This window comes from Sus scrofa, chromosome 12 (assembly GCF_054392235.1).
Source record: "Sus scrofa isolate SSC_HxYL_T2T_F1_AM1 chromosome 12, Sscrofa_HxYL_maternal_Yorkshire_Landrace_v2.0, whole genome shotgun sequence".
Lineage (NCBI taxonomy): Eukaryota > Metazoa > Chordata > Mammalia > Artiodactyla > Suidae > Sus > Sus scrofa.
The window spans coordinates 14,697,701-14,718,336 of NC_139394.1; the positions used below are offsets into that span (position 1 = coordinate 14,697,701).

General features: G+C 46.6%; 1 protein-coding gene across 4 annotated transcripts in view; it reads left to right on the forward strand.

The window, feature by feature from the left end:
* The window catches only part of POLG2 (DNA polymerase gamma 2, accessory subunit), a 67,391-nt gene extending 55,497 nt beyond the window's left edge, over positions 1–11,894 (forward strand). For all 4 annotated transcript variants that reach the window (XR_014820942.1, XR_014820944.1, XR_014820945.1 and 1 more), the window contains exon 11: positions 11,819–11,894. The gene's annotated coding sequence lies outside the window, so the exon portion shown is untranslated. The remainder of the gene's footprint in view (positions 1–11,818) is intronic.
* The last annotated feature ends 8,742 nt before the right edge of the window (positions 11,895–20,636 follow it).

The following is a 20,636-nucleotide window of genomic DNA, read 5'->3' on the forward strand; positions in this document are numbered from 1 at the left end:
TAGGCCCTGCTCCAAGCTTACTGGGGGTGAAACCTGGGACTCTGAATTTTCACAAGGGCCCCAGTGGTCTCAGAGTCTCTAAATTACAACCCACAGTGACTTGTGATTCACCGCTACCCAATCCAGAATTCTCCTGACTCTGCAAAGTGCATGCAGTAACAAAGCCACACACTTTGCTGTTGCCAGCCTGAAGTGGGAAGTGGTGAGAGGTTCCCAAGTGGCAGGAGGTGTAACTGAGCTGGGCCACTTGTGTTACTGATTCTTGTTGCCACCCAGGGTTGGTCCTGTAGGTCTCACACATTCCCATGGACAGGCGCCCTCTCTGTGGGGAAGACAGGGCCCTCCCTGCCCAGGTACAAGTTCCTCTAGGACATCATCCAACCTCCATAAGAACTCACTCCAGGTGCTTCTTGCTCGGGCTCCCCAGGTCCACTCCTGTGGTGGTCAGTCATTTCCGGTCCCACATCTGGCCACCCCTGGGGGTCTGAGCAGAGCCAGGGCCTGCTGCCGTCACCCCCATTTCCTCTTTGTCTGGCCTTCACTGTCTGGAAGCAATTCATCTTATTTAGCTTTCAGTTCATAAAAGGCTTTTATTTCCTTCTGACCTGAAAAGTCACTTCTGGGAGTTCCCGTTGTGGCTCAGTGGTTAACGAATCCATGAGGTTGCAGCTTTGATTCCTGGCCTCACTCAGTGGGTTAAGAATCCTGTGTTGCCGTGAGCTGTGGTGTATGTAGGTCGCAGACGCAGCTCAGGTCTGGGCTTGCTGTGGTTCTGGCTTAGGCCGGCGGCTACAGCTCCGATTAGACCCCTAGCCTGGAAACCTCCATATGCCTCATTTGTGGCCCTAAAAAGGCAAAATAAATAAATAATAAATAAATAAATAAATAAAAGTCACTTCTCAAGCACCCAGCCTTCTAACAAAGACGGCACTCGATGCTTTGATACTGTGATATTGGTGGCGGTTTCTTTCACTAAAGAAGAGGGAGAGAAAGAACCCCACAGATTTACTCTCTGATAGGATGACCCACAATGCCAGAATTTCTGCTAAAGGGAATCAGAGGTTTCCTTCTTGACTTTTCCCTCCATTGTCTCATCCATCCTGGCCTGAGCATGGGAGAGATCTGGGTTCTCCAGAAACGCTGACACGTCTGGGGCATTGCTGTGAGTAGAACTTTCAGCTGGGGCAGGAAGCTTGCAAACCGCAGCTTGGACACAAAGACAACAAAGGAAACCAGGGGAAGTGCTGCTTAGAGCTGCTGTAAACGTTGCTAGCATTGCCTTAGTGAGGCCCTGGGAAAAGGATCGTGATATGTCAGAGGCTACACAACAAATCAAATGGAAAAAGAAAAAGTTCATCCACGGACCAGGCACGTTCCTTGGGGCCCAGATCAAGACAGATGCGCCTTGTCATGGTCCACAGCAATTTGCCATATTGATAAACTTGATAACACTAAATAGTCAAACAGTAAAGTTAGGCTTTCTGTTGTCTAAGAGCTTCACACTCCTTACAGAACCTCTATGAGGTGTGCAGAGGTATTATTAAAAATATTTTACAACCAGGAGAGAAATACACAACACACGGATCCAATATTTTATTTTTTTATTATTATTATTTTTTGTCTTTATGCCATTTCTGGGCCGCTCCCTCAGCATATGGAGGTTCCCAGGCTAGGGGTCTAACCAGAGCTGTAGCTGCTGGCCTACCCCAGAGTCACAGCAACACAGGATCCGAGCCGCATCTGCAACCTACACCACAGCTCACAGCAACGCCGGATCCTTAGCCCACTGAGCAAGGGCAGGGATCGAACCCGCAACCTCATGGTTCCTAGTCGGATTCATTAATCACTGAGCCACAACGGGAACTCCACGGATCCAATATTTTAAAATTTATTTCACCACTCCTGCTTTATCTCTAAATAAACTAAGCTATATTATAAAACTATTCAGGTGATATAAATTTTTGAGCAAATCACTGATAAAATTATTATCATAATTTCTAAAATTTTGTTGATGTTCAGAAATGGTTGCAACATTATCCCCAAAAGTGAGCCCTGTCCACTTTTGGGGATGATTTGACATGCCGACCGCCTTGAACTTTTCCAACGAATTCCTTCAAACTGGTGGCCATTGGGTAATGTGTAATCTCAATAAATTGTGAATTTCTCTTCACTTCAGTTGTTCCTGGTGTTAAATCCTCAACTCCAATGAACAATAACAATGATAAAATTTTTAAATGTTCCAGCCCTGGGAGTTCCTTTCGTGGTTTAGCGGTTAACAATCCTGACTAGAATCCGTGAGAACGCAGGTTCAATCCCTGGCCTCGACATCACTGTGTTAGGGATCAGCATTGCTGTGAGCTGTGGTGTAGATTGAAGATGCGGCTCAGATCCCACGTTGCTGTGGTGTAGGCCGGCAGCTATAGCTCTGATTTGACCCCTAGCCCGGGAATTCCCATTCTATTATCTATTATATGTTTCTAAATCATATCCTTTCAAAGAACTTTACAAATACCATTTGGTAAAGTCTCAGGATTCTATAAACTTAAATGATTTTAGAATTCATTTATTTTCACTTTTGCCCGCAAACAACAATATATTTTTTGTAATAATTTATTTTAAAATATTATCCTGGGCGGAGTTCCCATCATGGCGCAGTGGTTAACGAATCCAACTAGAAACCATGAGGTTGCGGGTTCGATCCCTGGCCTTGCTCGGTGGGTTGAGGATCCAGCATTGCCATGAGCTGTGGTGTAGGTTGCAGATGAGGCTCGGATCCCACGTTGCTGTGGCTCTGGTGTAGGCCAGTGGCTACAGCTCTGATTAGATCCCTAGCCTGGGAATGTAAATATGCCGAGGGAGCGGCCTAGAAAAGTCAAAAAAGACAAAAAATATATATATGTATTATCCTGGGGAGTTCCTGCCATGGCACATTGGGTTAAGAATCCAATCAGAGTGACTTGGGCACTGCTGAGGTGTGGGTTTGATCCATGGCAAGCACAGTGGGTTAAAGGATCTGGTGTTGCTACAGCCGTAGTGTAGATTGCAGCAGTGGCTTGGATTTGATCCATGGCCTGGGAACTTCCATATTCCTGGATGTGGCCAAAATAAATAAGTAAATAATAAAATATTATATTTTTCTCTTCAAATTGAAACTTTATTTCGTTTTGTTATAGTAAGTCCTACCATTTTCTTTTTTTCTTTCATTTTGTTATAAGAAGTCCTACCATTTTCTTTCTTTCTTTCTTTCTTTCTTTCTTTCTTTCTTTCTTTCTTTTTTTTTTTTTTTTTTTTTGCTTTTTAGGGCTACACTAGTGGCATGTGGAGGTTCCCAGGCTGGGGGTCGAATCAGAGCTCCAGCTGCCGGCCTACTCCGCAGCCACAGCAATGTAAGATCTGAGCCGCATCTTCGACCTACACTGCAGCTCACAGCAATTCCAGATCCTTAACCCACTGAGCAAGGCCAGGGATTGAACCTGCAACCTCATGGTTCCTAGTTGGATTTGTTAACCACTGTGCCATGACGGGAACTCCAGTCCTACCATTTTCTTCTTATTTTTTTTTCTTTTTTTGGCTGTTGGGTATAGCGGCTTAATGTGGGATTGAACCCAGGCTGCAGCCATAAAAGAGCCTAATCCTAATCACTAGACCACCAGGGAACTCCTTATTCATTTTTATTATATTCTCCACTTCTCTTTCATTTATCAAATTAATCTTATAAATCTAAAAGTATTAAAAATCTCCACATGAGGAATTCCCTGGCAGCCTAGTGGCTAAGGACTTGGTGTTGTCATTGCTGCAGCTTGGGTTCAATCCCTGGCCCAGGAGTTTCCACATGCCATGGGTGTGGCAAAAAAAAAAAATCTCCACATGAAAGGATGTTCAATGCCACTAATCATGAGAGAAGTGCAAACCTAAACCTCAATGAGATATCACCTCCCACCAGTCAGAATGGCTACTGTCAAAAAGACAACAACTGGAGTTCTCTTGTGGCACAGCAGGTTAAGAAACCAGCATTGTCACTTCAGCAGCTCAGGTCACTACTATGGTGCAGCCTGGCCCAGGAACTTCCACGTACTGCAAATGCAGCCAAAAAAATAAAACAAAACAAACAAACAAACAAAAAAAAAACAATGTAAATTGCTGCAGCCACTATGGAAAACAGTATGGAGATTCCTCAAAAAATTAAAAATATGATCTAGCAATTCCACTTCTGGGTATTTTTCTGAAGAAAACAAAACTCTAAAAAAAAAAAAAAAAAAAAAAAAAAAAGGAGTTCCCGTCGTGGCGCAGTGGTTAACGAATCCGACTAAGAACCATGAGGTTGCAGGTTCGGTCCCTGCCCTTGCTCAGTGGGTTAACGATCCGGCGTTGCTGTGAACTACGTTGCTGTGGCTCTGGCGTAGACTGGTGGCTACAGCTCCAATTCGACCCCTAGCCTGGGAACCTCCATATGCTGCGGGAGCAGCCCAAGAAATAGCTAAAAAGACAAAAAAAAAAAAAAAAAAAAAGCAAAATTATTAAAAAAAAAAAACAAACTCTAATTTGAAAAGAAATGTGCATTCTTATTTTCTGTAGTGTTATTTACAACAGCCAAGCTGTGAAAGCAACCCAAGTGTCCATCGATAGATGAACAGATAAAGAAGATGTAGTATATTATACCCAATGGACTATTAATCATAAAAAAGAGAAATCTTGTCATATGCAACAACATGGATGGGTTGGGGTTTACACCTCCCACTCATTGTTCAGTCATGGTCATGGGCCTGAGGGAGATGTGCCTAGAATCACCAGGTGCCTCTGGACAAGCTGTCCTCCAGAGAGGATGAGCCACTCTGGCCATTCTGGAGGAGGAGAGCTGGGCCTGCCCAACAGCACTCACCCACCACCAAACTAAAGGGTCTAGAAACAGTTTCTAAAATCTTTCTTTTTTTTTTTTTTTCTTTTTCTAGGGCCATACTCGGCAGCATATGGAGATTCCCAGGCTAGGGGTCTGATTGGAGCTGTAGCCCGCGACCTACACCAGAGCCACAGCAATGCGGGATCTGAGCCGAGTCTGCGACCTACACCACAGCTCATGGCAATGCCTGATCCTTAACCCACTGAGTGAAGCCGGGGATCGAACCCGCAACCTCATGGTTCCTAGTTGGAGTCGTTAACCACTGAGCCATGATGGGAACTCTGGGAAACAGTTTCTAAAATCTTGGCTGAGGGAATTGTTGTCATGGCTCAGCAATAATCAACCCAACTAGTATCCATGAGGACGTGGGTTCAATCCCTGGGCACGCTCAGTGGGTTAAGGATCTGGGTGTTGCTGTGGCTGTGGCGAACTAGTGGTTGCAGCTCTGATTCAACCCCTAGCCTGTGAACTTCTATATGCTGCAGGCGCGGCCCTGAAAAGACTAAATAAATAAATAAATAAATAAATAAATACAGTCTTGGCTTAAACTCCAGATTTCCCAGATTTTCTCCACCCTGCTGTAGTACTGCTACCCTGTACAAAATCCAATAAGGTTTTCATGAAACATCCTTGAAACCGTATTTCTCAAACACTGGCAGTAAAATCTGGATATACTATTTCACGTGTTCCTTCCCCTTTAAGAGATGAACAAAACCCAATAAACTACCTTCCAAGACTTGAATTTTACATTTTAAGTTATTTTAAAATACATGTTTGGAGAGGGATAAAGACAGCAGAGGAATAAGACGTGGCACTCACCTTCGCCCATAAAAACCATCTGCATGTGGAACGATTCACACAGCACATGTGCTGAATGCTGGCAGAAGACCTTACACCTCCAAAAGGTGCAAGAAACCCTCCACATAACTGAGTAGAACAAAAAGAAAAGAGAGAGAGAGAAGGAATCAGGATTGGACAAGCACTCCTGAGAGGGAGCTGTGAAAGAGGAAAGGAACCCACATCCTGGGAAGCCACCTAACTGACGGGAAGATCAGCCGAGATGCAGGGACCTCAAAGTTTTGGAGGAAAGAGTAGCAGTTGGACTGAGGAGGGCAAAGCAGAGTGAGAGTCACAAAGACCATTGGGTACCACCGCCTCTGGACACCACAGCCTGAGATGCTCAGGTGGGGGCTGGGCACTGAGACTCAGGCTCCAGAGGTCAGTTCCGGGGCGAGGACTAGGCTTGGCTGTATGGAGACAGCCTGAGGGGCTGGGGAGCCGAGCGCCACAGCCAAGGAAACCTGGGAGGAGGTCTGGGCCCACAGGAGAAGCAAGGAACCATTGTTGGGGTGGGTGAGAGCATAAGGGGCAAACTGCCATAAGAGTATCTTTCCCTGTGCACTAGTGGACTCTCAGAGGGTGGGGCATTTCTGGCGCAGGCTACGGGTGGCAAGGCACCACTTGCATGGTGGCTACGGGTGACAGGACACCTCTTGTGTGGGCTCCAGGTGGCCAGGCACCTGTTGCACAGGTTAAGGGCAGCAGGGGGCTAAGTACAACGTGGTACCTCTTGCGTGGTCTACAGACAGCAGGGGCAAACCATGGCAGTCATCTCCGACACCAGAAGTGGTCGTGGCCTGCTAGAGTACCACTAGGGATCCATGGGCCCGGCAGCCCCAGTTACCTCAGAGGTTGGCACAACAGAAGGGCACTGCAACTGAGCATCACCTGTTGTTGCTCTCACTTCCCTGGGAATGCACATGCTCTGTGCTACCTCTGCCAAATGCTCCAGGCACATTGCATCGTTTGCAGACTTTCTCCCATTTTGTGGTTGTCTTTTCTTTTTTTTAATGGTTTCCTTTGCTGTGCAAAAGATTTTGAGTTTAATTAGGTCCCATTATTTGTGTCTTTATTGTCACTATTCTAGGAGGTGAATCAAGATGTTGCTGTGATTTAAGTCAAAGAGTGTTCTGCCTGTGTTTTCCTCTAGGGGTTTTCTAGGTATCTGGCCTCATATTTAGGTCTTTCACCCATTTGGATTTTATTTTTGCGTATGGTGTTAGATAGTGTTCTATTTTCATTCTTTTGCATGTAGGTTTCCAGTTTTCCCAGCACCATTATTGAAGAGAGTACCTTTCTTCCACTGTTTTTCTTGTCACCTTTGTCATTGATTAGTTGACCATAGGTGCTTGGGTTTATTTTTGGGCTTTCTATCCTGTTCCATTGATTTAAATTTCTGTTTTTGTGCCAGCACCATATTGTTTGAAAACTGTAGCTTTGTAGTATTGTCTGAAGTCAGGAAGCTGGATTCCTCCATTTTTGTTTTTCTTTTTTCAATATTTCTTTGGCTATTCAGGGTCTCTTGTGTTCCAATATGAATTTTAAAATATTCTGTTTTAGTTTCATGAAGAATGTCCTTGGTAATTTGATAGGGATTTCACTGAATCTATAGATTGCCTTCGGTAGTATAGTCATTTTGACCATATTGATTCTTCCAATCCAAGAGCATGGCATGTCTTTCCATCTGTTTGTGTCATCTTTTATTTCTTTCATCAGCATCTTATAGTTTTCAGAGTATAGGTCTTTTGTCTCTTTAGGTAGGTTTATTCCTAGGTATTTTATTCTTTTTGAGGAATGGGAAGATTTCTTTTAAGTATTTTTATTTTTTAATTAATTAATTAATTAATTTATTTATTTATTTATTTTTGTCTTTTTGTTGTTGTTGTTGTTGCTATTTCTTGGGCCGCTCCTGCGGCATATGGAGGTTCCCAGGTTAGGGGTTGAATCGGCGCTGTGGCCACCGGCCTATGCCAGAGCCACAGCAACGCAGGATCTGAGCTGCATCTGCAATCTACACCACAGCTCACGGCAACGCCGGATCCTTAACCCACTGAGCAAGGCCAGGGATCGAACCCGCAACCTCATGGTTCCTAGTCGGATTCGTTAACCACTGAGCCACAACGGGAACTCCCTTTTAAGTATTTTTATATAGCATTTTTATGCTATATATTTAATACAATATTTTTACATTGATGCTGCATTTCTACTAAAAATAATAACCAGTAGTGAAATAAGCAACAGGGATATCCAAAGCTAATAAAGAAGTGTTAGAAGTGGCTGGTACAAATTTGAAGGTAAATGGTTTTTGTGTATCTAACCTGATATTCCATTAGATGGCGCCATTGTAGAATTTCTGTAATTTCAGATGGGCCGCAAGAGGAACAGACACACCCATTGGCTCTTTCTGCCTGTGAAGACTTACTAGTATTTTTGTTTGCTTTTCTTTTAACTCACTTGAAGAAAGAAAGTTAAAGCCCCCTTCAGTAATAGCCTATTATTTCAAGATAATGGGGATGAGTGTGATAAAGTATTAAAGGAATTTAGTCATTAGATAAAAAAATACTATCAAATGCATATAAAATGGCACTTAGGGACAAGTTATTTTCTCTAGTCCTGTCAAAAGTCACCACTGATACCCTGATTACCAGAAGTGCAAAACGCTATCTACCACTTTGGAATTTTCCATAATCCCAAACAGGCTGAGATTCCTGCCTTTTCTTCATCAGCAACTCCTCCATTATTCCTCTTTCCTAAATCTCATTGGGAAGATTTTATCCAAAATAGCATTTGGAGTTCCCATAGTGGCTCAGCAGGTAACAAACTTGACTAGCATCCACGAGGATGTGGGTTCGATCTCTGGCCTCACTTAGTGGGTTAAGGATCCAGCATTGCTGTGGCTGTGGTGTAGGCCGGCAGCTACAGCTCTGATTGGACACCTAGTCTGGGAACCTCCATATGCTGCAGGTGAGGCCCTAAAAAGACAAAAAAAAAAAAAAAAAAAAAAAAGCATTTGCTAAGAGTTAAAGGTTTTTACATTTCATAAGTATATATGTATGTATTTGATTAATTGAAGTTCCTAATAGACAAAGGGAGAAACTTCCTGGGTTGATAAAATTCCATCCAAAAGCTGGAGGAGCTAGAACTGAGTGGTAAGAGCAAGGGCCCTGTGGTCAGCTCCTGACCAGCCACGGCTCTGTGGGTGAGTTACTGTAGCTGCACCAACCTCACAGGACTGAACCACAGTGTGCATAAATCACATCGCACTATAATAAACACCAGTTACTCTTATCAGCATTTTATTTAGCTCGTGCCATCTTATCTTGGATTCTCTTTCACTAACCTACCCCTCACTCCCCCTGGAGCTCTCAGATTGGGCACTGTTGGTCTGGGTTTACCTCTGGGCTGACCCTGATGATGCTCACAAGTGCTTCTCTTCCCTGCTTGAGATGCCCGAATCACCCTGTTTATATTGTTGATGAGCTAAGAAAGGGGATCTTCAGTTTTACGGGTTTACAGGCCATCACTGAAGCATCCACTTTTGGGGGCCAGTTTTTGTAAAATCCTCTGGTACTCAAATGGTACCATGAAAGTAAAGAGCACAGAGTGGAAGGTCGATGAGTCCTTTTCATTCAGAAAATAGTTGGTATAGAGCTCCCGTTATGGCTCAGTGGGTTAAGAACCGGACTGCTATCCAAGCGGATGTGGGGTTCGATCCCTGGCCTTACTCATTGGGTTAAGGATCCGGCATTGCAGCAAGCTTCAACACAGGTCTCACATGCAGCTTGGATCCCACATTGCTGTGGCTGTGGTGCAGGCCAGCAGCTAGAGCTCCAACTTGACCCTTAGGCTGGGAACTTCCATATGCCACAGGTGCGGCCCTAAAAAGAAAAAATAAACAGAAACGTTGGTTTGAGTTCTCAGATGGGGTGAATCTAAAAGAGCAAACTATAATTTTGACAGTTGGTCAGAATTTGGTACCCAAATTACTTAGAGCCAGGCCTACTAGCAGATGGCTTCATCTGCACTTGGGATGGGTACAGCTATGCCAATTCTAAAAAGGGAACATGCGGAGTTCCCATTGTGGCTCGGCTGGTCAAGAACATGGCTAGCATCTATGAGGATGCAGGTTCAATCCCTGGCCTTGCTCAGTGGGTTAAGGATCCGGCATTGCTGCAAGCTGCGTGTACGTTGCAGATGCCGTTAGGATCCTGCATTGCTGTGGCTGTGGTGTAGGCCCACAGCTGCAGCTCTCATTGGACCCCTAGCCTGGGAATTTCCATATGCCATGGATGCATGCTCCGACGCATGGCAAAATGCAGTTCTATAGGGAAATTCCACAGAGAGAGGAAAGTTGATTTTATCAGAGGAGGTGAACAAAACTCTCTCCCATAGGAGGGAGAGAAGAGGAATTTTTCCTCTCTCTTTGCTTTTTTATTTATTTTTTTTGGCTGCACCCAGGGCATGTGGAAGTTCCCAGGCCAGGGAGGGATTGGACCCCTCGCCACAGTAGTGAGTCAAGCAATGGCAGTGACAATGCTGGATCCTTACCGGCTGAGCCACAAGAGAACTCCTCTCCTTGCTTTTAATGGATTTAGTGTGAGTGTGGTGTGTGTTGGCAGGCAGGTGCATACCAAGCTCTTTAGAAGGTGACCTCCTGAAGAGCAGGGAAGTGTCGGCCTCATTTTTGTAGCCCACCACCCCAACCCCCAACCCAGCCTGTGCAGGGCTTTCAGTACCCACCCAGCTGAGGAGAGTTGAATTGCTGAGCAGCAGTTAGTGAGGAGTAACTTTAGGTGGGGGTTTAGCCTCTGGAGCACCCAGCTGGCAGAGGCCTGCTCCAGGGTCCCTGGCTTCCCATTTGGTGTTTCTCACCTGGGGTCTTGCCCCCGGCCCCAAGCCCCAGGAAAACAAAGCTATAGTGACTCTAGATTTTCTACACTGGTGACTTCTATGAGTTCCTGGACTAGTGGGGTTGTATTTTTCCAGGGGTGCGAGTAGGGAGGGAATGGAGAGGGTGACTAGAAGGGAAACTGTCCTTGTCTTTAAGCGCCGGTGCTCCTCTGGGCACTGTGCTAAGTGTAACAGCTGAGTATAGTTTACATGCCGTCACATTCACCCATTGTAAGTACACACTTCAATGTTTTGAGTCAGGATCTAGTGATCTAGCGATCCTAATTAAAAGGGTACCCAGTTAAGTTTGAATTTCAGATAAACAACAAACACCTTTTTTATGGCCTCGCCTGTGGCATGCAGAAGTTCCTAAGCCAAGGCTCAAACCCACCCCACAGCAGTGACCCAAGTCACAGCATTGACAACCTCGGATCTTTAACCGCTAGGCCACCAGGGAACTCCAACAACACCTTTTTTTTTTTTTTGCTTTTTGGGGCCATACCTGCGGCATATGGAGGTTCCCAGGCTAGGGGTTGAATCGGAGCTGTAGCCTCTGGCCTACACCACATCCACAGCAACGCAGCATCCCAGCTGCGTCTGTGACCTACAGGCAACCTCATGGTTCCTAGTCAGATTTGTTTCTGCTGTGTCACAAGGGGAAATCCTCCAACACTTTCTTTTAGTATAAGTATGTCCCCATGCGATATTTGGAATATACTTACACTAAAAAGATTATTTGTGGCTTATTTGAAATTCAGATTTAACTGAACATCCTTTATTTGCTAAATGTCAGAACTCTATATTTCATAAATGGATAGCGTTGTGCAACCATCACCACAGTCTGGTTTTAAAATATTTCCATCACCTGCAAAGTTCCCTTTTGCCCATTGACCATCAATCTCTAATCCCTCCCAAATCCCAGGCAACTACTGGTCCGGATTCTGTCTTTATAGATTTGAGAAAGGCTGGGGAGGGATTGGGAGGGGTTGGTTTTTGTGGCCTTTTTTTTTTTTTTTTTTTTTTTTTTTTTTCTGCTTCAGAAATCTTTATTGCTTCCATTTGCTCCAAGGCTTGCAGAGGATTCCAGGGTGGCTCTAGAGACCTCAGCTGTTTCACAACTTCAGTTATTACACAACACTTAAATATTTGCATGAAGTTTGGTTTCATTTTTTTTTTTTTTTTCTTTTCTAGTAAAATCAGAGAGAAGACTGGCTGCCCTACATGGGGTTTGGTTTGTCTTTTGCCACTCACCTCGCTGTACAGTGTGGTAAGTTCTATGTTACCCAGAAAGCAGGCCTTCGGGGTGCGGTTATATGAATGATTTGACTCTCTCGGTGTTTATAGACCACTTGGGTAACCTGGCTGGGGTGAAGGCTGAGAGCCCGCTGGCTTGGCAGTGAAGTGGGGGAGGCTTTCCAGGCTCAGTCAGGGCAGGACAGGACGGGAGGGGTTCTCAGGCAATCAGAGGGGGCTGTTCAAGGGCACTGCAGGCTACGCTGGCCAAATGCTAGTCCTTGGCTACCTGGGCCCAGGCTTGGAGTGACTTAGTAATGAAATGAAATATTATGGCAAGGTGCCAAACCCCGTGCCGGTGCATACACAGTAACTGCAAACAGCCTTCTAGGAGTTCAGAGTTCATTTGACATGCATTGCTGGACACCCCCTGAGGGCTAATCTTTCCATCTGAGGGTCTGCATGAAAGACGGCCCCTGCTTTAAGACTGCTAATCCTAGAGTTCCCGTTGAGGCTCAGTTGGGTTGGGAACCTGACATAGTGTCCACACGAGTACATAGGTTAGATCCCTGGCCTCACTCAGTGGGTTAAGGATCCAACGTTGCTGCAAGCTGTGGCATAGATCATAGATATGGCTTGGATCTGGCATTGCTGTGGCTGTGGTGTAGCCCGGCAGCTGCAGCTCTGATTCTATCCCTGGCCTGGGAACTTTCTTATGCTGCAGGTGCAGCCTTGAAAAAGAAAAAGGAAAAAAAAAAGACAGTTAATCTTTTAGCAGCCAGTGTTTACTGAGCACTAGCTGTGTGCCAGCCTTTTCTAAGTGCTTTGTGTGCATTAACTTCTAATCCTCACAAACGCTGGAGGGCAGATACTATCATTCTCTCCATCCTGCCTCTGAAGAAATGAGACTCCGAGAGGTTAAGACCCCCAAGATCACACAGCTAGTCTGGGCCTGGAAGAGTCTTTTCGTATTACTTCTCTGTTCTGCCTCACATAATGATGTGGTAAATTCTCTGGGCGCCCAGAAGGCAAGATGTTTGCTTTCCAGGCATCTCCTGGAGGAGTTAGCTGATCAAAGAATCAAGGAACAGCCTTCCAGGCAGAGGGCATGGCATATGCAAAGGTACAGGCAAGGGAACGCGGCACCCCACCCTCCTGAGCAAGAGTGACCACCTAGGCTTGGCACAAATATTTCAGAGCATTAAAAAAAAAAAAAAAAAAAACTGGAATTTTTCTTGGGAAAAATAGTCTCCTTTTAGTAAGGGAAAGAGTTTCAGATGAGAGCCCCAAAGACCCTTAGGAGTGACTCGCAGCAGCTGTCTTAACTTGATGAGTTGCCTCCGGCCGACCTCTCCCTCACGGGTCCTGTTATTTCATTGTAAAAAGGCTAATAATTAATTCCTGTGTGTCTTTGTGGCTCACATAACAGAGCACAGAATGCCGTGGGGCTTCTTGTAGGATAATGAAGTGGAGTAATGTGGGCGGCACATGGCCACCCAGGTGTCACGGAGTGCTGGGTGCCCTGGGTCACCCCGGCACCCGTGCCCAAAGTACACCTCTAGGAGGAGCCCACCCCCTTGGCCCGGGCTCTGGGCAGCAGAGGGTCTCCAGTGCTCACTGCCACCTAGCACTGACCTCCTTCTTCCTCTACCTGTGGTTCTGGAGGCTCAGCCTGGAGAGGCGCCAGGCATCTCCCCAGACTCTGGAGCTGGGGCTGTGTTCGCAGGGCACTGGAGGAAAGGAAAAATCCTCTCCCTGACTCTCCCTCTCTGGCTTCCCAGTGATTTATCACTATGGAGACGGAGGTCTTTTCCTCTTTGCTGCCGGCTGGCTGGGGGCGCACATTGTTGGTGCCCTTGCCGCACAGATCACAAGTTCCTTCCTCTTTCCTGTTGCAGAAATGCCACAGTCCCCACCGTTGTCCAAGAACTGCAGCTCACACCTGAAGAGCTCAGTCTTGGGAAAAACAATCTCATTTGATTCCCCAGGGGCTGTGGGGGCCTGAGAACAATGCCGGTGTGAGAACAATGCAGCCTCCGGGGCTGACCTGGGGCCCTGCTTTTCCCCTTCCCTCAGTCTTCCTAGTCGCATTTTAAACATGGATTTCCAGGCACCCACAGGTAGTCTGCATTGTGTTAGGCGGCAGAAAACATAAATTCAAAAGTTCCTCTGTGTGGGCCGAGCCTTCTTTGAGGGCGGGGCAGGTGTGATTACAGGCAAGGCAGAGCCCCCTTCCACTGCCTGTACCTCCTCACTCGTGGAGGCCCCGAGAGAGATCTGTTCTCACAGGGAGAGGCTTGCACATGGAGGGCAGATGTGGATTCAGGGGAAGGGAGATGCGGATGCAGGCGAGATGGGTTTGCAGAGGAGACCGCACACCTGTGTCATCCTCGGTACTTCCATGTTCACATGAGTTTCAGGTGTTGTCAGCTGGAGGCCTGGTGAGAACTGGTTCTGCTGGGATCAGTCCAGCACGTAGGCTACTCCTTACAGGTCAGTGTCTGGGATGGAGCACACTGGGCCCGACATGACACTTACTGGGCCAGGTCCTGGGTACAAGGACACAGGGCAAATGGTGAATGGGGATCCCAGAGACAGTGAAAGAAGCTCCCTGGCCAGAAAGTCCTGAGGCAACACCAGGTCCACTTTGGCTGCATGGGCAGGTCATGACCCACCTCAGGGACCTTCTCTGTACATTGACCTAAGGGTTGGCTCTCTTAGCCTCATCCTGTGGGGGAAGATGGAGCTAAAGACACGTCATATTTAACCATTTCACTCTTCAAGAGGTCCATCAAGAATAATTGGCCAGGAGTTCCCTTCGTGGCTCAGCAGTTAACGAACCCGACTAGGACCCACGAGGATGCAAGTTCAATCCCTGGCCTCGCTCAGTGGGTTAAGGATCCAGTGTTGCCATGAGCTGTGGTGTAGGTCACAGATGCAGCTATAATCCCGCGTTGCTGTGGCTGTGGCATAAGACTGATGGCTACAGCTCCAATTCGACCCCTAGCCTGGGAACCCTCCATATGCTGTGGGTGCAGCCCTAAAATAGCAAAAATAAATAAATAAACAAACAAAAAGAATAATTGTCCAGATGAACGGGTCTCGAAATTATCCAGGAGGGCAACAGTTGGTGTAGGACGGGCTGGCGAGTTCCAGTGTTCAGTAATCCCCTTTACCTCTCTGAGCATCCAACTCTTTCCTAGTTCTTAAAATACTCCCGTTCTCTTTCCATCTGGAATGTTCTTTTATTTGGAAGCGGATTTCCAAGTTTCTTCCAGATTCTAAGCAGCAGTGTGAAAATTCAGGTTTTATTTATTTTTTGTGTCTTTTTGCTATTTCTTGGGCCGCTCCTGTGGCATATGGAGGTTCCCAGGCTAGGGGTCCAATCGGAGCTGTAGCCACCAGCCTACACCAGAGCCACAGCAACGCGGGATCCGAGCCGCGTCTGCAACCTACACCACAGCTCACAGCAACGCCGGATCGTTAACCCACTGAGCAAGGGCAGGGACCGAACCCGCAACTTCATGGTTCCTAGTCGGATTCGTTAACCACTGCGCCAAGACGGGAACTCCAGGTTTTATTTTTGTCATCGGAGCTGCTTGCACCCCTGGACCCCTGCCCTTCAGGGAAAGGCAGATGGCAACAGACATAATCTTGCCAAATACCTTCAGAGCAGCTCAGCTCACCTCTTCCTCTTGGTATGAAAGAATGAGCCTCTTTGAAGTGGACACTGTCTTTCTCTCTGATTCTCTCTGCTCACCCATGTGACCATCAGAAATGGAGGACTTCCGTGCAGTGCTCAGCTTCCTCCTGACCACCCCAAGGGTCTCGCTCCCTGTAAGACCTCAAAAGAATTGGAGGGGCTGCCTGATGCAGAAATCCCCCAGCAACACCTGTATCAGGAAGTGTCCGACCAGCACTGGAATCCTGCAGGGACAGAGAACCGGTCTGGTTTTTTTAATAGTGATTTTTATTGAGATCATAGATTCACCTGCATTTGTAATGAATAATAGATTCCTTGCACACTTTACCCAGGTTTCTGCAATGGTAACATTTCAATGTTGCAGCGTAGTGTCACATGGTCACTAATACAACACACCCACAGCATCTAATCTCCCCGGTTTTACTGGTACTCATTTGTGTCTCTGTGTATGTAAAGTTCTAAACAGCTTTAGCACCTGGGTGGTTCATGTGTCCATCACCACAGTAAGCACACAGTTCCTGCACCACCAGCAGCCCTCAGCCACACCCACTTCTGTCCCCATCTCCAGCCTCTGGAAACTGCTAATCTGTCCCCTATTTCTAAGCTTTTGTTATTTCAAAAATGTTGCCTAGATAGGCTCATGTTTGGGGGGGGGATTGGCTTTTTTCGCTCAGCCTATTGCCCTGAAGATTCACCCAAGTGGTTGCATGTATCAATAGTTTGTTCACTTTCGTTGCTAAGGAATATTCCATGGTGTGCATATTCTGCCATTTATTGTTTGGAAGGACGTCTGGACTGATTCCAGTTTTTAGGGAAAGCTGAAATGACAAAGCTGTTGTGACCATTCATGTGGAGACCTCTTTTTTGTGAAGATACTTTTTTATTTCTCCAGGCAACTATTTCATTTTTTTAAACAGCTCTAATTAAGGAAGAGCCTTGAGGTCAGTGATGGGTCCAATTGAGACCCATTTGTGTTCTCACATTCTCAGAATTAGCAGTGTTTATACAGGCTCCTGGCTTGGTCCTAAATCACATGAATCTCGTGTCAGTCTAGAAGCAGTTTCCTGTGCTTATTCTCGTACTCTAACTTGGCTGCCTTTTTTATTTGGATGTATCCATTTAATTTTGTTTAATCAGGTAATGAAGCTGTAAAGAAACAGGAAACATTAAGACAGTTGTATAGAACAAACTGAAGGATTACATCTTAAAATAACCTTGGTGAATAAATATTTCAGATTATGTGTATTTCAAATTTTTTTTTTTTTAAATTGACCCCTTCAGTGTTTGTTCTAAGCCAAAGATTTTCCTATTGCTGGGGCATTTCAAGAAGCCTTGAAATATTTTCTTCCAGAGGCACCGTTCAAGAGTTAAGGGCTCAGGCCTGGAGCTGGGCAGCCAGCATTCCAATGGATTTTACCACTCAAACTGGCTGTGGGGGGAGTTGCCGTTATGGTTCAGTGGGTTATGAACACAGCTAGCATCCATGAGGATGCAGGTTTGATCCCTGGCTGTGCTCAGTGAGTTAAGGATCCAGTGTTGCTGTGAGCTTTGGTGTAGGTTGAAGATGCAGCTTGGATCCTGCCTTGCTGTGGCTGTGGTGTATGCCAGCAGCTGCAGCTCTGATCTGACCCCTAGGCTGGGATCTTCCTTCTGCCGCAGGTGTGGCTCTAAAAAGAAAAAAAAAAAAAAAAACAACACCCAAACCAAAAATGGTTGTGGGATTGTGAGCAAATGTACTAACCTCTCTGAGATTCTTGTCATTCTCGTACCATGAAGATAATTCCAGCATCTGACCCATAGGATTAAATGAGACAATCCATGAGGAGTACTAAGTGCTCAGTACATTTTCACAGAAACCCCTCTCTAAATCTCTGGAGAATAATGCTTCGAAACCCTTCACTGAAGGTTGTTTGTAGGGGGCAATGAGAAAGAATTCTAGGAGTTCCCGTCGTGGCGCAGTGGTTAACGAATCCGACTAGGAACCATGAGGTTGCGGGTTCGGTCCCTGCCCTTGCTCAGTGGGTTAACGATCTGGCGTTGCTGTGAGCTGTGGTGTAGGTTGCAGACGCGGCTCGGATCCCGCGTTGCTGTGGCTCTGGCGTAGGCCGGTGGCTACAGCTCCGATTCAACCCCTAGCCTGGGAACCTCCATATGCCGCGGGAGCGGCCCAAGAAATAGCAGCAACAACAACAACAACAAAAGACAAAAAGACAAAAAAAAAAAAAAAAAAAAAAAAAGAAAGAATTCTACCACACTTCCCAGAGCAAAACTGGCTGGAAGTCTTCTGTTCCCGGTTTCTCCCTCAAAGTCAAGTCCTCACTACCCGTCTCGAATCACCCAGTCAGCCTCTCTCTGTTACCCTGGCTCCCACATGGGCCCCTTTCTTCTTCAGGGGCTGCCTGGAATTGTCCGTGTTTTGCCCGGGACCCCCAGCTGGCACCACAATCCCCAAAGATGAAGACCGTAAGCCCTTGGGCTGTGTTTTGCTTTCCTTCTTGTTTTTTGGTTCCGGTCATGCTTGTGGTTCAGTTGGTCATTCGGATGCACTCGGGTTTCCACAACAGGGACACAGATGCCTTTTCACACAGTCTGGTGGGTTATAACCAACTCCACACACAGCTTCATGGCTCTCCTTAGCAGCAGGCTGGAACTGTGATCCCAGCCCAGCCCACTGTCTTCATTCCACTTCGTCTTCAACCCCTGCAATCAGCAGAACACCTCTGACTCCTGGCCTTGGCTTCGACAAACCTTTGTCCCCTAGTAGCTTTATCAATAAGGTCAAAAAGCGTTCAGTAGCCACAGTTTTCTTCTGGACAGAGCAGGAGTGGCCTGTGTGGCTGCTGGAGTTCGGCCCAGAGGAGACTCCAGAAGTTTCTGGAAACATCTCTCCCTCTCTCAGTGGTTTTGTTTTTGTTTTTGTTTTTAGGGCCATACCTGCCGCATATGGAAGTTTTCAGGGTTGACTCAGAGCTTCAGCTGCTGGCCTATACCACAGCCACAACCACGCCAAATCCAAGCCGTATCTTGGACCTGCACCACAGCTCACAGCAACGCCAGATCCTTAACCCAACAATCGAGGCTAAGGATTGAACCCACATCCTCATGGATGCTAGTCAGGTTCATTACCTCTGAGCCACAAGGGGAACTCCTCAGCTGTCTTTAAAAACCTTTCCAAAATGTCCCCTCACCTGCTGTGTCACAAAGCTCTAACTAAAATAGACCTCCCCAAAGTTTAAAAAAAAAAGAGGAATTTCCATCGCGGCTTAGTGGTAATGAACCAAACTAGTATCCATGAGGACAGGGGTTCAATCCCTGGCCTTGCTCAGTGGGTTAAGGATCTGGTGTTGCCATGAGCTGTGGTGCAGGTTGCAGATGAGACTTGGATCCAGCGTTGCTGAGGCTGGTGTGGCCGGCAGCTGCAGCTCCAATTCGACCTCTAGCCTGAGAACTAAAAAGACAAAAAAAAGGAAGAAATTCAACTCCTCTTTCACATAAAAACAAAGCAGTTAAAGATAATTGTCAGATACTCTCCCACTCTTCCACGTCCTTGTCTTACCGTTTCTACTTCCTTCGAGTACTCCTGTTATGACGAGCCTTGCAGCCCCTTGGTCTCAGCATTTTCATCACCCTCCATATGCTCTGGGGTGTTGCCCCCTGAACTGAGCATGGATGACAGTGCAATGGGGTGCTCTTCTCCCCTCTTCTGACGTTTTTCTTTCATTAATACTGCCAACGACAGCAGTGGCCATACCCCTTTCTAAAGCATCGTCTTTCCCCCCAAGCCTTCTGCTCTTAAGCAACATGACTCTCACCCGTCATCCTGTATTTGCAAGGTCAGATTTGAGAACTAAGACCAGGAACTTAACGTTAACTTTCTATTTTGTGTTATCATTTGGCCCATTGCTCCCTCCTGGGGACCTCCTTTTGACTGCTGATTCTGTCATTTGGCTTCTTATCTATCCCTCCTTGTGTTGCGTCATTTCTCGGTTCAGCCTGTGAGCCGGGAGAGAGAAGACAGAGCCGTGGGACACTCCACTCCCCTCCAGATGTCTTTTGAATTGACCTTGATCAAAATTCTTTGGTTCTAATTGTCCCACGAATGGCAGACAGCACACACTTCTTTCTCCATGAGGCTCCCGGAACACACCTGGTCAGGTATCTTGCTGAAATCCAGAAACCCCTGTACCTGCAGTAGTTGACCTATTCAACAATCTAATAACTTTGACAACAAAAGAAACCAGGTTAACTTGTTCTGACTTACTTTTAGAAGGTCCTTGCTGGTTTCTGGTCATTTCCACTTCCTCCTTGGTAGCTGAAAATGCCCTCTGCCAACACTTGTAAGACTTCTGCTCTGATCTGTACCTGCCTATTGGGTGCCAGGCCCCCATTCCAGTCCCTTGACTGAATACCCCATCTCCTTAGCATTCCTGAATCAGGCTGTTTCCTAGAAGGGGTCCTGAGTGAGGGCTGTCCATTGAAATACAGGATGCCCAGTCACACTGGAGCTTCTGATAAACAACAGTTTTGGCCTGTCCCTGGCAAGATGTGAGACATACCGAAAAATGTTTTGTTGCTTCTGTGAAATTCAAATATAACTGAATATCAGGTTATTATTAACTGATTCTGGAGGCCCTACCCTGAGCTCACCCAAGGCCATCGAAATTGATTACCAGGCGCTCCTTGGGAGGCCCGACCTGGCCTATCACCAGGCCGAACCACCTCTCACTTAAAGGGAGAACATGTGTGCGCTGAGGCTGCTACCCACCTTGGCCTCCCAAACCACCACACACACTTCCTCCTCCACTTCTTTTTTGTGTGTGGCCTTTGTGTGTGGGGTGGGGGTGGGGGCTTTTTTTCAGGGCCACACCCAAGGCACATGAAAGTTCCCAGGCTAGGGGTTGAATCAGAGCTATAGCCACACCAGAGCCAAGCCGAGTCTGCCACCTACACCACAGCTCATAGCAACACCGGATCCTTAACCTACTGAGCAAGGCCAGGGATCCAACTTGTGTCCTCATGGATATCAGTCAGATTCGTTTCTGCTAGGCCACGATGGGAACTCCCTCCTCCTTC